Genomic DNA, 16,186 nt, shown 5'->3' with positions numbered 1-16,186 from the left:
CTAATTTTCTTCAGGTAGCTTTAGGTGCACACTGTGCAGAGGACGCACTACACTAACTTGTAAATACTGCAGCTGCCTGCGGTACTGTACTAATAGGATCAGAAGAACACCACTAATTTTCTTCAGGTAGCTTTAGGTGCACACTGTGCAGAGGACGCACTACACTAACTTTTAAACACTACAGCTGCCTGCGATACTAATAGGATCAGAAGAACACCATCAATTTTGTTCAGGTAGCTTTAGGTGCACACTGTGCAGAGGATGCACTACACTAACTTGTAAATACTGCAGCTGCCTGCGGTACTGTAATAATAGGATCAGAAGAACACCACTAAATTTCTTCAGGTAGCTTTAGGTGCACACTGTGCAGAGGACGCACCACACTAACTTGTAAATACTGCAGCTGCCTGCGGTACTATACTAATAGGATCAGAAGAACACCACTAATTTTCTTTAGGTAGCTTTAGGTGCACACTGTGCAGAGGACGCACTACACTAACTTGTAAATACTACAGCTGCCTGCGGTACTGTATTAGAAGGATCAGAAGAACATCACTCATTTTCTTTAGGTAGCTTTAGGTGCACACTGTGCAGAGGACACACTACACTAACTTGTAAATATTACAGCTGTCTGTGGTACTAATAGGATCAGAAGAATACCACCAATTTTCTTCAGGTAGCTTTAGGTGCACACTGTGCAGAGGATGCACTACACTAACTTGTAAATACTGCAGCTGCCTGCGGTACTGTACTAATAGGATCAGAAGAACACCACCAATTTTCTTCAGGTAGCTTTAGGTGCGCACTGTGCAGAGGACACACTACACTAACTTGTTAATACTGCAGCTGCCTGCGGTACTGTACTAACAGGATCAGAAGAACACCACTAATTTTCTTCAGGTAGCTTTAGGTGCACACTGTGCAAAGGACGCACTACACTAACTTTTAAATACTACAGCTGCCTGCGACACTAATAGGATCAGAAGAACACCATCAATTTTCTTCAGGTAGCTTTAGGTGCACACTGTGCAGAGGACGCACTACACTAACCTGTAAATACTGCAGCTGCCTGCGGTACTGTACTAATAGGATCAGAAGAACACCACTAATTTTCTTTAGGTAGCTTTAGGTGCATACTGAGCAGAGGACGCACTACACTAACTTGTAAATACTGCAGCTGCCTGCGGTACTGTACTAATAGGATCAGAAGAACACCACTAATTTTCTTCAGGTAGCTTTAGGTGCACACTGTGCAGAGGACACACTACACTAACTTGTAAATACTACAGCTGCCTGTGGTACTAATAGGATCAGAAGAATACCACCAATTTTCTTCAGGTAGCTTTAGGTGCACACTGTGCAGAGGACGCACTACACCAATTTCTAAATACTGCAGCTGCCTGCGGTACTGTACTAATAGGATCAGAAGAACACCACTAATTTTCATCAGGTAGCTTTAGGTGCACACTGTGCAGAGGACGCACTACACTAACTTGTAAATACTACAGCTGCCTGCGATACTAATAGGATCAGAAGAACACCACCAATTTTCTTCAGGTAGCTTTAGGTGCACACTGTGCAGAGGATGCACTACACTAATTTGTAAATACTGCAGCTGCCTGCGGTACTGTACTAATAGGATCAGGAGAACACCACCAATTTTCCAGGTAGCTTTAAGTGCACACTGTGCAGAGGACGCACTACACTAACTGTAAATACTGTAGCTGCCTGCCTGTGGTATTAATAGGATCAGAAGAACACCACTAATTTTCTTCAGGTAGCTTTAGGTGCACACTGTGCAGAGGACGCACTACACTAACTTGTAAACACTGCAGCTGCCTGCGGTACTGTACTAATAGGTTTAGAAGAACACCACTAATTTTCTTCAGGTAGCTTTACGTGCACACTGTGCAGAGGACGCACTACACCAGGGGCGGACTGACAACTCATGGGGCCCCCGGGCAATAGGAGATTATGGGGCCCCCAGGCAATAGGAGAAGATTATGGGGCCCCCAGGCAATAGGAAATGATGGGGCCCCCAGGCAATAGATTATGGGGCCACACAGTATACACACACATACAGTATGCACACAATATACACACACACACACAGTATACACACACACAGACACACAATATACACACACAGTATACACATACACACACTGAAAAGGTACTGGAGAGGCAGGGATCTTCAGGTAGCACTACACTAACTTTTAAATACTACAGCTGCCTGTGCGATACTAATAGGATCAGAAGAACACCATCAATTTTCTTCAGGTAGCTTTAGGTGCACACTGTGCAAGAGGACGCACTACACTAACTTGTAAATACTGCAGCTGCCTGCAGTACTGTACTAATATGATCAGAAGAACACCACTAATTTTCTTCAGGTAGCTTTAGGTGCACACTGTGCAGAGGATGCACTACACTAACTTGTAAATACTGCAGCTGCCTGCGGTACTGTACTAATAGGATCAGAAGAACACCACTCATTTTCTTCAGGTAGCTTTAGGTGCACACTGTGCAGAGGATGCACTACACTAACCTGTAAATACTGCAGCTGCCTGCGGTACTGTACTAATAGGATCAGAAGAACACCACTAATTTTCTTTAGGTAGCTTTAGGTGCATACTGTGCAGAGGACGCACTACACTAACTTGTAAATACTACAGCTGCCTGTGGTACTAATAGGATCAGAAGAATACCACCAATTTTCTTCAGGTAGCTTTAGGTGCACACTGTGCAGAGGACGCACTACACCAATTTCTAAATACTGCAGCTGCCTGCGGTACTGTACTAATAGGATCAGAAGAACACCACGAATTTTCTTCAGGTAGCTTTAGGTGCACACTGTGCAGAGGACACACTACACTAACTTGTAAATACTACAGCTGCCTGCGATACTAATAGGATCAGAAGAACACCACCAATTTTCTTCAGGTAGCTTTAGGTGCACACTGTGCAGAGGACGCACTACACTAACTTGTTAATACTGCAGCTGCCTGCGGTACTGTACTAATAGGATCAGAAGAACACCACTAATTTTCTTCAGGTATAGAGGATACACTAAATTGATAGGTAAATCTGATACAACATTGGTTGGATCTCAGATACCCCATAAATACATGTAGGGACTCCACGCTGCCCCCCCCCCCCCCACAGAAAGAAGGCGTCATCAATGTAGTGTTTCCAAAAAAAGGAGATGTGAGTCCCCACATGTAAACAAAAAATCATTTTCCCATAGGGCCATGAATAGGTTGGCTAGACTCTGGGCAAATTTAGCCCCCATCGCAACACCAGTGGATTGTAAATAAAATTCTCCTCCGAAATAAAAATAGTTATGCTCCATGGAAAATGCTAATAATTTTAAAATAAATTCCTTCAATGTATTTTTTATTGCCTGATCTTTATTAAAAAAATATCTAACTGCCATATACCCTATTTGATGTGGGATAATGGTGTATAGAGAAGAGATGTCCGCTGTAACAAGCAAGACCTCTCTCTCTATATTAAGGGCAGAGACCTCATTAATGATTTGTCTAGAATCCTTCAAAAAAGCCAGAGTTTTACTCAGCAACGGCTGTAAGAAAAAATCTATGAATTTTTCTATACGGAATGTTATTGAGTCAATCTTGCTAACAATAGGTCTGACTGGAGGTTTTTGAGAATTTTTATGCACTTTTGGCAAATAATAAATAATGGGTATCCTCAGGGCTAGAGGAACTAAAAATTATTTTTCCTTTTCGTTTATCAATCCTTTTCTATACAAACCCTGTATTAGGTTATTTAATAATCATTTATATTCATTGGTGGGGTCTTTTTGGAGAACTTTATATGTATTTTTATCTGACAATAAATAATTAAATTCCTCCAAATATTCCTGTTTCTTTAATAACACAATTCTCCCCCCCTTATTATTTTATGCCCTCATTGTCAATACTTTGTTGTTTATTGTTTTTAAAAAACACTTTTTGCAAATCAAGCAGAACCAACTCTTTAAATATCCCGTTGTTGGGTGGCTGTTTACCAGGAGGGTTAAATATTGATGTATTCCTCAAACCTGTTCCAGGTGGCCTAACCCAATTATCCTTACCTTTAGGCATAACAAGAAAATGCCTTTTGATTCTCATTTTTCTGACTTATTTTTGTACATCAATAAGTGTCTGAAATTTATTTAAGGATTTTTGAGGATCAAATTTGAGTCCTTTGTTTAGTGTGTTTTTTTCAGCATTAGTGAGTGCTATTTCACTCAAATTAAATATACCCTCACATGTTAACTCTTTCTCTTTTTGGGAATGGCTCCGCTTCCCTCCCCTTTATCCTCTTTTTGTTTTCTCTTTTTTACTTGTCCTTTCCCTTAAAAATTATCCATCTTAGTTCTTAAGGGGGACTATACCTTGAGACCCATTCTGACGTCTACTATTATCTTGTGATGGTCTGTACTCCCATTCACTATATGTTAGATCATCATCTTGGTTCTCCGGATAGTTTTGTATTGAACTATACCGGTTTTCTGTTGGAATTTCATACCCATAAGAGGCTCTTGGAGAATTCTGATACTCATTATGATAGCTCCCTCAATTGGGCTTACTTTCTGTATATTCATCATAATTATCAGTATAATCCATTTGGGGCTCTCTTCCTTGCTGGTATTGATATGAATAATCATAATTGTCATATTGTGATTTAAATCATCTGTTCTGATTATATTGTTGGGGTCTTCCTTGGTTGTTAGAACAATTTCTAGGTTGGGGATAGGGATGAGCCGAACACCCCCCCGGTTCGGTTCGCACCAGAACCTGCGAACGGACCGAAAATTCGCACGAACGTTAGAACCCCATTGACGTCTATGGGAATCGAACGTTTGAAATCAAAAGTGCTCATTTTAAAGGCTAGTTTTCATGGTATTGTCCTAAAAAGGGTTTTATGGACCTGGGTCCTGCCCCAGGGGACATGTATCAATGCAAAAAAAAGTTGTAAAAACTGACGTTTTTTCGGGAGCAGTGATTTTAATGATGCTTAAAGTAAAAAAAAAAAAAGTGAAATATTCCTTTAAATATCGTACCTGGGGGGGTGTCTATAGTATGCCTGTAAAGTGGCGCGTGTTTCTCGTGCTTAGAACAGTCCCTGCACAAAATGTCTTTTTTAAAGGAAAAAAAGTCATTTAAAACTGCTTGCGGCTTTAATGTAATGTTGGGTCCTGGCAATATGGATGAAAATCAGTGAGACAAACGGAATGGGTACCCACCAGTCCATTACCAGGCCCTTTGGGTCTTGTATGGATATTAAGGGGAACCCCGCACCCAAATTAAAAAAAGGAAAGGTGTGGGGCCACCAGGCCCTATATACTCTGAACAGCAGTATACAGGCGGTGCAAACAAGACAGGGACTGTAGGTTTGTTATTAAGTAGAATCTGTTTGTAATTTTGAACGGGTACATTTTTAACGTGTTTAGCTCCAGCCAAAAAATCTTTTTTAAGCTTTTTGGAAAACATAGGGAAGGGTTATCACCCCTGTGACATTTGTTTTGCTGTCTGTGCTCCTCTTCAGAAGATTTCACCTCACTTTTTGTCCCAATGACAAATGTTTTTTGAAAATTAAGGGTTTTTTTCTGAAACAAGGATTGGTGATAAAGCATCAGTGGAAAGGAGAAATGTTTTTTCCCATATTAACTCTTACAGGAGAGAATTTCCCTTCCTAGGGGTATGGCGAAACAAACACTAAACGGCCGGGGCAGCAAAGTGTAGCAGAAAAGGTAGGACCTTCCTAGGGGTAGATTTCATCTCACTTCCTGTTGTCTCCTTCCGTTTGCAAGTAGGAGTCGTTTGTAAGTTGGATGTTTGAAAGTACTCAGCAGAAATTTGGGCCTTAGGTGTTGTTGTGGCCACAACACTGTAAGCCCTCACAGGGCCCTGCTGTGAAATATTAGATCAAGAATTGTAATTACATGCCCCTGTTGAACAGGAGCTGAAAAATTAGGCCTTAGGCACTGGTGCTGGTGCCACAACACTGCAACCCCTCACAGACACTCTAGTTGGAACGCAGGAATGAGCCCTGCTGCAAAGTATTGCATCAAAAATTGTAATTACACGCCCCTGTTAGACAGGGGCAGAAAAATTGGGCCTTAGGCACTGGTGCTGGTGCCACAACACTGCAACCCCTCACAGACACTCTAGTTGGAACGCAGGAACGAGCCCTGCTGCAAAGTATTGCATCAAGAATTGTAATTACACGCCCCTGTTAAACAGGGGCTGAAAAATTAGGCCTTAGGCACTGGTGCTGGTACCACAACACTGCTGTCAGGGTACCACTGGCGCCAGACCTGGGCGTTTGCATGCGCCTATGCGCCGGCGCGCTCCGGTACGAACCTTGCAGCAAGTTCCTGTTGCTTCCAGGCATCAGCGTGGCGCTCGGGCACGCGCGGGTATGCGGTGCTTGTGCACGCGTACGGGCGTGCGCGCATTCGCGTTAGCGCCGGTTTGGCACCAAAGTACACATAAAAGTTCCCCTGGGCCTCTGGCACATTGCTGCTTCGTCTCAGCTCTGTGATTCCTGTAAATCTGCACCTGATTGATCGTTACCTATCTGACTCGGCTTGTCTGACCATCCGTCCCGCTCCCATCTGACCCGGCCTGCCTGACTACTCTACTGCTGCTGCCTGATACCGTTGCCGACCTCTGCCTGCCTACCGACTCTGCCTCTGCCTGCTGTTATTGCCTGTCTCATACCCCTGCTGACCCAGACCGTCTGACCCTGCTTGTGCCTGCTGTTGTTCTTGCTGTTGCACCTTCAGCTTCAGCTCCAGTGATCTCTGCACCTCCAGTGTTCCAGCTTGCTGCCTCCAGTCTCCACCTGATCTGCAGTCCAGCCATCCCTGTGGGATCTCTCATCACTTCAGCATCAGAGACTCTGCTCAACAGGCACTCCTACCCCACTGTGCTCAGGAGACCACTGTCCCCACTCCAGTGGCTCCTGAACCAGCGTTGTATGAGAGGTCTTCTCCTACAAGTCAGGCTCTACTACCAGGTACCTAACAACTGCAACCCCTCACAGATACTCTAATTGGAACGCAGGAACGAGCCCTGCTGCAAAGTATTGCATCAAAAATTGTAATTACACGCCCCTGTTAAACAGGGGCTGAAAAATTGGGCCTTAGGCACTGGTGCTGGTGCCACAACACTGCAACTTCTCACAGAAACTCTAGTTGGAACGCAGGAACGAGCCCTGCTGCAAAGTATTGCATCAAAAATTGTAATTACACGCCCCTGTTAAACAGGGGCTGAAAAATTGGGCCTTAGGCACTGGTGCTGGAGCCACAACACTGCAACCCCTCACAGAAACTCTAGTTGGAACGCAGGAACGAGCCCTGCTGCAAAGTATTGCATCAAAAATTGTAATTACACGCCCCTGTTAAACAGGGGCTGAAAAATTGGGCCTTAGGCACTGGTGCTGGAGCCACAACACTGCAACCCCTCACAGAAACTCTAGTTGGAACGCAGGAACGAGCCCTGCTGCAAAGTATTGCATCAAAAATTGTAATTACAGGCCCCTGTTAAACAGGGGCTGAAAAATTGGGCCTTAGGCACTGGTGGCGGCGCCCAGAACCAAAAATGTTCTTACAAGCTATCAGCGTGATCATTGAGGAGATAGAGGATAATTACTCAGGGTAGTCACTCAGCATCAGCATAGGCAGTCTTTGAAGGGATCTGAGATCAGCAGGAAGCATCAGGTGCTTGGTAGCTGGTGGTGATCCAAGACTGATTCATTTTTATGAAGGTCAGTCGATCGACCGAGTCGGTGGACAGACGCACTCTGTGATCGGTTACAAAGCCTCCAGCAGCACTGAATGTGCGTTCCGAAAGAACGTTGGATGCAGGACAGGCCAGTAACTCAATTGCATACTGTGCAAGCTCTGGCCAGTGATCCATCCTCAAGACCCAGTAACCCAGAGGATTTTCGGTGGGAAAGGTGTCCAAGTCAGATCTTGCTCCTAGGTATTCCTGCACCATGTAAAACAGACGCTGGCGATGGTTGCTGGAACCAATCATACCTTGGGGCTGCAGACTAAAAAATTGTCTCCACCGCTCCTTCTTTGACTGACCGAAGCTTCAGCAACACGTTGTCCAGAAACAGGAGTTTGTAACCTCCCAGTCTCTGGGAACGCGTTGCACAGACCTTTCTGCAAGGCCTCCCAAAGATGTTTCATCCTCTGCTCCCTCTGTGATGGCAAGATAAGGTCTGCAACCTTACCCTTGTAACGTGGATCAAGGAGGGTTGCCAGCCAGTATTGGTCCTTCTCCTTGATACCACGAATACGAGGATCCTTACGGAGGCTTTGCAGGATCAGGGAGGCCATGCAGCGTAGGTTTGCTGAGGCATTCGGTCCGGAGTCCTCTGGGTCACTAAGGACGACATGGTCCGCAGCCACCTCCTCCCAGCCACGTACAAGTCCATGTGTTTCTTGGGACTGATCCCTTAAAAACTGCTGCTGATTCTGAGTGCCAGGCTCCACCTCCATACTGACACAATCCTCCTCCTCCTCATCCTCTTCCTGTGTGATCGGCGGGCACGCAGGAACACTGTATGGATAAAGGGGGCCTTGAGATCTAAGGAAGTCCTCCTCTTCCTGCCTCTGTTCTGCCTCAAGTGCCCTGTCCATTATTCCATGCAGCGTATGTTCCAACAGGTGGACAAGGGGGACAGTGTCACTGATGCATGCACTGTCACTGCTCACCATCCTCGTGGCCTCCTCAAATGTTGACAGGACAGTGCATGCATTCCTGATCATGGCCCACTGGCGTGGGGAAAAATAACCAAGCTCCCCTGACCCTGTCCTGGTGCCATAGTCGCACAGGTACTCATTGATGGCCCTCTGCTGCGTGTGCAGCCACTGCAGCATGGCCAACGTTGAGTTCCACCTGGTGGGCATGTCACAGATTAGGCAGTTCTTGGGTAGGTAAAACTCCTTTTGGAGGTCTGCCAGCTGAGCACTGGCATTATATGACTGGCGGAAATGCACACAGACTTTCCTGGCCTGCCTCAGGACATCCTGTAAGCCCGGGTACCTGCCCGGGTACCTGCCCAAGAACCGCTGCACAACCAAGTTAAGGACGTGAGCCAAACAGGGCACATGGGTCATTTGTCCCTGTCGGAGGGCAGAGAGGAGGTTGGTGCCATTGTTGCAAACCACCATTCCTGCCTTAAGTTGGCGTGGCGTCAACCACCTCTGAACCTGCCCCTGCAGAGCTGACAGAACCTCTGCCCCAGTGTGGCTCCTGTTCCCCAAGCACACCAGCTCAAGCACCGCATGGCATCTTTTGGCCTACGTACTTGCGTAGCCTCTTGAACGCCTACGGAGCACCGCTGGTTCCGAGGACAAAGCACAGGAAGAGGCCATGGAGGAAGAAGAAGAGGAGGGGGTGGAGGAGAGTGGTGTGTCACAATCATTAGTAGTGGCATCTTGGAGGCGTGGTGGTGAAACAACCTCTAACACTACTGCACCTTGTCCTGCATCCTTCCCAGCTGCCAGCAGAGTCACCCAATGCGCGGTGAAACTTAGGTAATGTCCCTGTCCATGCCTGCTGGACCATGAGTCAGCGGTAATATGCACCTTACCGCTGACCGCCCTGTCCAGCGAGGCATGGACATTGCCTTCCACATGCCAGTAGAGAGCTGGAATCGCCTTCCGTGAGAAAAAGTGGCATTTGGGTACCTGCCACTGAGGAACCGCACATTCCACAAACTCATGGAAGGGGGCAGAGTCTACCAACTGAAAAGGCAGCAGTTGAAGTGCTAGCAATTTTGCCAAGATAGCATTCAACCGCTGGGCATGTGGATGGCTGGGAGCGAACTTCTTTCGGCGGTGCAGCAGCTGGGGCAGGGAAATTTGCCTGGTACAATCTGACGTCGGTGTACTGAAAGCACATTGCCCACAAGTACTTGGCTGTGACACACCTAATTCTACACCTTCATTCCCCTCAGTGCGGGTCTCAGAGAGGACTGAAGGTATAGTGGGGTTGGAGATCTCAGCTGATGAGGAGCAAGGAGAGGTCCTCTTTGTTCTTTGGTGTGGGTCTTTTAGATACGCTTGCCAACGAACTTCATGGCAGGTCAACATATGTCTGGTCAAGCATGTGGTGCCCAAGCGGGAGATGTTTTGGCCACGCGAGATACGCTTGAGACATATGTTGCAAATAGCAGCGGTGCGATCTGATGCACTCGTCTCAAAAAAGGCCCACACCAAAGAACTTTTGGAATAACGCGCAGAGACTGCAGCGCCCTGCACATGCGGAGCTTTGGGGTGTGATGCAGTCAGTGTGCTGCCCTTAGGCTGGCCCCTGGAGGGCATCCTCCTCCTCCTCCTCTCTCCTATCAGGCACCCACGTTGAGTCAGTGACCTCATCATCCCCTCCCTCCTCATCACTGGAGCAAACCTGGCAGTATGCTGCAGCAGGGGGAGCATGACTGCCAGATTGCTGTCCTTCTTGAGCACCCCCTCTGTCTGTGCTCACGTTACTGCCTTCATCTAGCTCAGTATCATCATCAGAGCCTTCCAAACGCTGGGCATCCTCCTGGAGCATGTACCCAACACTGTGGTCAAACAGTTCGAGGGACTCCTCAGGAGGACATGGTGGGGCTAGGGAAGGAGTCACTGATGACATTGAGCCGAGGGAAGAGGCCGCGTTGGCAGCTGCTTTGCCATACAAAGTACCCTGAGCATGGGTGAGAGAGGATAAGGAGGATGAGGAGGGCTTGGTCATCCACTCGACCAAGTTTTCCGCATGTTGCGGCTCACCATGACCAGCTGCCGAAAAAAAGGCCAAGCGTGTCCCACGGCCACGTGCTGATGAGGATGCACCGTCTCCACGACCAGCACTGTTGCCTCTAGACACAGAGCCTGCTTGCCCTCTTTTATTGGCTTGTGACTGTCTGCCTCTCCTTGTTGGCCTTCCAGACATACTAATGGCCTGTAGCTGCACTAAGCTGGGATATATATATATATATATATATATATGTACTGATACTGCAGCTAGCAAAATCAACTGCCTGCCTGTAGTATGAGAACACCACCAACCTTCTACAGGTAGCTTTAGCTGAACACTGTGCAGAGCTCACAAAAAATAACTTGTAGCTTATTTAGCTGCCTGAGGTAGTGATAGGAACAGGAAAACACCACCAACCTTCTACAGGTAGCTTTAGGTGAACACTGTGCAGAGCTCGCCAAAAAATAACTTGTAGCTTATTTAGCTGCCTGCGGTAGTGATAGGATCAGGAAAACACCACCAACCTTCTACAGGTAGCTTTAGGTGAACACTGTGCAGAGCTTGCACTACAGTAACTTGTAGCTTATTTAGCTGCCTGGGGTAGTAATAGGATCAGGAAAACACCACCAACCTTCTACAGGTAGCTTTAGGTGAACACTGTGCAGAGCTCGCCAAAAAATAACTTGTAGCTTATTTAGCTGCCTGCGATAGTAATAGGATCAGGAAAACACCACCAACCTTCTACAGGTAGCTTTAGGTGAACACTGTGCAGAGCTCGCACTACACTAACTTGTAGCTTATTTAGCTGCCTGCGGTAGTGATAGGATCAGGAAAACACCACCAACCTTCTACAGGTAGCTTTAGGTGAACACTGTGCAGAGCTCGTCAAAAAATAACTTGTAGCTTATTTCGCTGCCTGCGATAGTGATAGGATCAGGAAAACACCACCAACTTTCTACAGGTAGCTTTAGGTGAACACTGTGCAGAGCTCGCCAAAAAATAACTTGTAGCTTATTTAGCTGCCTGCGGTAGTGATAGGATCAGGAAAACACCACCAACCTTCTACAGGTAGCTTTAGCTGAACACTGTGCATAGCTCGCAAAAAAAAAACTTGTACACTAACTTGTAGTTTTAGCTGAACACTGTGAGGAGGACGCACTACACTAACTTGTAGCTTTAGCTGAACACTGTGCAGAGGTCACACTACACTAACTTGTAGTTTTCGCTGAACACTGTGAGGAGGACACATTACACGAACTTGTAGCTTTAGCTGAACACTGTGAGGAGGACGCACTACCCTAACTTGTAGCTTTAGCTGAACACTGTGCAGAGGTCACACTAAACTAACTTGTAGCTTTAGCTGAACACTGTGAGGAGGATGCACTACACTAACTTGTAGCTTTAGCTGAACACTGTGCAGAGATCTCACTACACTAACTTGTAGTTTTAGCTGAACACTGTGAGGAGGACGCACTACACTAACTTGTAGCTTTAGCTGAACACTGTGCAGAGGTCGCACTACACTAACTTGTAGTTTTAGCTGAACACTGTGAGGAGGATGCACTACACTAACTTGTAGCTTTAGCTGAACACTGTGCAGAGGTCGCACTACACTAACTTGTAGTTTTCGCTGAACACTGTGAGGAGGACAAACTACACCAACTTGTAGCTTTAGCTGAACACTGTGAGGAGGACTCACTACCCTAACTTATAGCTTTAGCTGAACACTGTGCAGAGGTCAAACTAAACTAACTTGTAGCTTTAGCTAAACACTGTGAGGAGGACGCACTACACTAACTTGTAGCTTTAGCTGAACACTGTGCAGAGGTCTCACTACACTAACTTGTAGTTTTAGCTGAACACTGTGAGGAGGACGCACTACACTAACTTGTAGCTTTAGCTGAACACTGTGCAGAGGTCGCACTACACTAACTTGTAGTTTTAGCTGAACACTGTGAGGAGGACGCACTACCCTAACTTGTAGCTTTAGCTGAACACTGTGCAGAGGTCAAACTAAACTAACTTGTAGCTTTAGCTGAACACTGTGAGGAAGACGCACTACCCTAACTTGTAGCTTTAGCGGAACACTGTGCACTACACTAACTTGTAGTTTTAGCTGAACACTGTGCAGAGGTCACACTAAACTAACTTGTAGCTTTAACTGAACACTGTGAGGAGGACGCACTTCACGAACTGTAAATAGTCTAGCTGCCTGACTGTGGTACTAATAGGATCAAAAGAACACCAGAAATTTTCTTCAGGTAGCTGTAAATACTGTAACAAGACAAGCCTGCCTGTCAGTAGGAAGATAATAGGAATGGATCTAGCTAAACTGAATACAGTGTATATATATATATACAACACCTGGGATGCATATATATACACAATACACTGTAAGTGCAGCGAACTCACTGACTGTCCTGCCTAATCTAGCTAACTCAAATGAAATGACACTGTCTCTCTCTCTCTCTAAGCACGCCGGAACACACTACACAGGGCCGCCGTGCTGGCGGCCTTATATAGTGTGGGGCGTGTTCTAAACCCCCTGAGCCATAATTGGCCAAAGCCACCCAGGCTTTGGCCAATTACAGCTCTCTCTACCGACAGCGCTGTGATTGGCCAAGCATGCGGGTCATAGTGCATGTTTGGTCAATCATCAGCCAGGATTGCACTGCGATGCCGCAGTGAATTATGGGCCGTGACGCGCCACAGGAATTTGGTGCGAACGGCCCATATCGTTCGCAATTCGACGAACGATCGAACAGACGATGTTCGAGTCAAACATGAGTTCGACGCGAACACGAAGCTCATCCCTAGTTGGGGATATGTATATTGGTTTCTGGGGGAGTTATAAGGTTTATTCCTATGTTGACTACCCCTTCCATTCTGTTGTTGGGGTGTACGTCCTCCCCTCCCCCAGTTTAAACCCAAATCCCTATTTTTAGGGGTGGGTGGATAAGAAAGAGACAGAGAAAGAGACAGAGACAGAGAAAGAAAGAGAAAGAGACAGAGAAAGAGAAAGAGAAAGAGACAGAGACAGAGACAGAGACAGAGACAGAGAAAGAGAAAGAAAGAGACAGAGACAGAGACAGAGACAGAGAAAGAGAAAGAGACAGAGAAAGAGAAAGAAAGAGAAAGAGACAGAGACAGAGAAAGAGAAAGCAAGCGAAAGAGAAAGAAAGAGAGAGAGAGAAAGAGAGAGAGAAAGAGAGAAAGACTACCGCAGGGCTGTGAGTATAGCCCGAGTAAGCCCCACCCACCACCTAGGAACACAGAGGAAGAGAAAATTGAACTGCTGTGAATCCTGGGAAGAACAAAGCCTGCTTGGAGGACCTTTGACTTGTGGGACATGTAGTTCCCTAGGGACTGGGGGAACTACCAACTCCCTATCGTTGGTAGTTGACCATGAACAGTCAGTGACAGTTCAGTCACAGTTCCAGTAGCAGGTGGTGTTTTTTTGGGGGGGCAAACAACCACCCATCCACCCTGAGTGGGACTCACCCCCGCGCTGTTTGCCAGTTGGTCCGGGACTTACCTCATCATGGCGGGTGGCAGGTAGCATGGTGCAGAGGCTCGGCGCCATGTCCCCCATGGCAGCTTCTAGCTCCTTCCCTCCTCCTAGGGGTAAAATAGGATTGCCTGTCCTTTCAACCAATCGGGTGACTGGTGTCAAAATCCGCTTCCTGATTGGCTGGGAGGAGGATCAGTGTTACAACAGCGAATATTGATTCGCTGTTGTAACACACCAGGGTAGGCTCAAAGTGCACTCTCTAAGACCCAAGCCCATCCTATATTGAAGCCTATTAGAGCCTCTGGCTCTAATCGGTGCTTAAAAAAAACAGCCCCTCCACATTGGAATCCATGCGCCGGTGTCCTGAAAAGGGACCGGACGCATGGATAGGGGAGGCGGCGATGGATGGGGGGTGGCATCCATGCGCCCTTAATGGATGGGCCGCCCCTGCAAAGTTCTATAGTGGTGCTGATGGAGCGCCCCCCAGAACAACACAGCAATGCCTATATGCAGAGGATGGGTGTTAAGTCCCACCATCCATGCTGCCATATATATGCCCAAAGAGGTTGAAGGAGAAGTCCAGCCAAAGCTTGTTTGGCTGGACTTCTCCTATGGATCTCAGGAGTGCAGTTCGTTTTGCACTCCTGTGACCCATTTTTAGCAGAGAGCAGGCTGAAGTCCGCTCTCTGCTGATGTCAAAAAAGTCGGTCCAGGCACCGCGCCATCACGAAAATAAAGTCTGGATCCAACAGGTGCCTGGACCGACATCCGGCTCAGCCTCTCAGCGAGCCGCTGAGAGCCCAAGCCGGCCACCCCCTCCTGTGAATGACAGTCTACAGCTCTCTGCACGAGGAGCTCTGAAACTCCATGCAATCAGCAGTGTTCGATCGCTCGGTTCTCAGTGCAGAGGTGACGGGGGACAGGAGGTAAGTATGATTCCGCAGTGAAAAAAAAAAAAACTTTTACTTCTCTTTTAATCAAGCACTGTAGACCTTAATTCATAATAAGGTCAATACCCTGGTGAGATCTTTTTGAGTACTGGTGTATGGAACTGAACTATTAGGAGGGATTCATACACAGTGATAGTTAGGAGATAAATGATCACAAAAGATACAAAGTTATATATTTAGAGATGTATTTCTTTATTTGGGCTTTTTGCTACATTGTCACAGTTGATATTTTGTCTCATTGTTCATGGTTTGATTTTATACAGAGAGGATTGCTCTTGAGTTTTCTTTTTATACATCTGACATACTAAAACTTTTGACATGGTCAAATACTGATCAGAAGGGTCTCCAGCCATGTCTTGCAGGGTTCAGCGTCGGTTTTCCAAATCAATGCTTCACTGCAGTTTAGAAGCCAACAGCAGGAGGTTTTGTAGCCAAACTTCCACCTCAGTTTCAGTGGAGGACGTCCCCATGATCCGAAGGAACCTGAAAGAGGATTCATGTACAGTATAGTCTGAGAACATTCCCAAACATTGAATAGTTCAAAAACTCCACTCAAAACATTTTTTTAGGTGGCTTTCAGTGGGGTAAAGGCTTAGTCAAACCTTTTGGACCATGGTTATATTATATTCATATTTAGGATGTAAAACATAAGTGTGCACAGTATATTTCATTAGGGTGTGCACCCCAAAGCTTCAATACACATGTGTGTGTGTCTATATAAAGTCTATATATATATATATATATATATATATATATATATATATACACATACATATTTTGAGAGGGACAGCAAATTTACACTGTTATACAAGCTGTACACTCACTACTTTACATTGTAGCAAAGTGTAATTTCTACGGTGTTGTCACATGAAAAGATATAATAAAATATTTACAAAAATGTGAGGGGTGTACTCACTTTTGTGAGATACTGTATATTTTATAATCACAAACATTGTCGT

At 46.1% G+C, this 16,186-nt stretch overlaps 1 pseudogene; it reads right to left on the bottom strand.

Annotated features, from left to right (window-relative positions):
- Nucleotides 1-15,421: 15,421 nt before the first annotated feature.
- The window catches only part of LOC141148419 (putative methyltransferase DDB_G0268948), a 28,743-nt pseudogene continuing 27,978 nt past the window's right edge, over nucleotides 15,422-16,186 (bottom strand).

This window comes from Aquarana catesbeiana, linkage group LG06 (assembly GCF_042186555.1).
Source record: "Aquarana catesbeiana isolate 2022-GZ linkage group LG06, ASM4218655v1, whole genome shotgun sequence".
NCBI lineage: Eukaryota > Metazoa > Chordata > Amphibia > Anura > Ranidae > Aquarana > Aquarana catesbeiana.
This window is presented reverse-complemented; position numbering and strand designations above follow the sequence as displayed.